This window comes from Erinaceus europaeus, chromosome 3 (assembly GCF_950295315.1).
Source record: "Erinaceus europaeus chromosome 3, mEriEur2.1, whole genome shotgun sequence".
Classification (NCBI taxonomy): domain Eukaryota; kingdom Metazoa; phylum Chordata; class Mammalia; order Eulipotyphla; family Erinaceidae; genus Erinaceus; species Erinaceus europaeus.
In genome coordinates, this window is record NC_080164.1 from 1,536,545 (window position 1) to 1,538,556 (window position 2,012).

The window sequence follows — 2,012 nt, forward strand, 5'->3', positions numbered from 1 at the left end:
CACCACAGGGTTTTACTTTGGTACCCTACTCTCAATAAGTCAGGAAACAAAAAGCAACTATTGGATGCTACTGCTCATATGTGGAATACTGAGAACTAAGACAGATGGACTTGCCAAGAAAGCACAAGTGATGTGTACTTTTCCCATATTTGGGAGCTTCTGTCTGCCCTATCTAGTCCTGTCCTCAACTCCGACATCATCTTCCCAGACAATACTCCTAGCCCACCTGCATGTTAGCTGTTGGGCTCAGTCAAACATTAGTAAAGTCATGGGCCCCTTGGAACATAACTAAATTACACTTCTTAACACTTTCCAACATGAAAAGTCAAGTCTTATCTGCTATACTTTTACCTTTAGGTCTCTAGTCATTAAACAAGTTGTTCTGTTTTATATCTTAATGCTTTTCAGCCACCAAGTTTCAGATTCTTACATGATGCCATCCTGAATTCCATGGGAAGAAGGTCTCACCCATGTGTCCTGGAACCCCACCTCCCCAGAGCCCTGCCCCACTAGGGAAAGACAGAAACAGGCTGGGGGTGTGGATCCACCTGCCAACACCCATGTCCAGCAAAGAAGGAATTACAGAAACCAGACCTTCCACATTCTGCACCCTATAAAGATCTTTGGTCCATACTCCCAGATGGATAAAAATAGGAAAACTTCCATAAGAGAGGATGGTATATGAAACTTTGGTGGTGGGAATTATATGAAATTATCCCCATCTTGTCCCACAATCTTGCCAATCATGATTAAATCACTAGTAAAATAAAAAAAAAAAATGAAAACACAAGTCACTCGCTTGTCTTTAAATCTTTGTGAGAACTATGGTGGTTATATTGAAGGGTTGGGGTCAGAACTCTAGTGATGGCTGTGGGGTAGAATCTACCTCTGTGCAATCTATTAGAACACTAACATCCCGTTGGGCACCTCAGCAGGATCAGCGCAGGGTGAGGCGCACAGAGGCAGGGAGACTCTGAGGTCCGGAGGTGCAGGTAACCCTTGCTTGCCTAACCGGGTCACCCTATGACCAACCTCTCAGCCCCAGAGCAAGATGTATGTACTGCTGTCTGGCCTGTACAAGTACATGTTTCAGAAGGATGAGTGTTGCATCCTCATCTTGGGCCTGGACAATGCCAGGAAGACAACCTTTTTGGAGCAGTCCAAAACCCGCTTTAACAAGAACCACAAAGGAATGAGTCTCTCCAAAATCACCACAGCTGTGGGTCTTAACATCGGCACTGTGGATGTGGTTAAGGCACGCCTCATGTTCTGGGACTTAGTGGGCCAGGAGGAGCTGCAGTCTCTGTGGGACAAGTACTACGCAGAATGTCAGTGTCATCTATGTCACTGACTCCATAGATGAGGAGAGGAATCCAAGAGAGCATTTGAGAAGATGGTCACAAGTGAGGCTTTGGTAGGCATCCCCATCCTGGTGCTGGCCAACAAGCAGGATGTGCAGATGTGCCTCTGCCTCCCCGACATCAAGACTGCCTTCAGTCACTGCACCTCTAAGATCAGTCAGGGAACTGCCTCAGCCAGGCCTGCTCAGTCCTCAGGGGCCAGGGGGTGCAATGTGGCATAGAGTGGATGGTGAAGTGTGTCTTATTGAACATGCATCAGGCACTGCAGCAGAGGGACATCATGTAGGCCAGCTGCGACCAGAGCTGCAGGTGCTTCCAGCCTGGCCTGCACCCCAGCCTGGGGGAGGGTGAGATGCACTGTCCCTACTGGGTTTTTCATTTGCTTTGATTTTTCTCTTAAGATAAAACTTTCTGTGGAGCATCTGGAACCTGGTGGCTGAAAAAAAGAGTTAAGATATAAAGCAGAACAGATTGTTGACTAATCATGAAACTAAAGGCTGGAATATTGCAGATGAATATTTGTGGTCTCCCATTTTGGAAAAAGCTAGTAGGTCTATTTTAGGTATATTCCAAGGGACCTGATATGCAGGTGGGCCCAAGCTACTTTCTGGGGAGATGATGTCATCATGGCTGACATATTTTTAATAGAAT

At 46.4% G+C, this 2,012-nt stretch overlaps 1 pseudogene; it reads left to right on the plus strand.

Annotated features, from left to right (window-relative positions):
• Positions 1–1,030: 1,030 nt before the first annotated feature.
• On the plus strand, positions 1,031–1,647 carry LOC103110860 (ADP-ribosylation factor-related protein 1-like; annotated as a pseudogene).
• Positions 1,648–2,012: the final 365 nt, after the last annotated feature.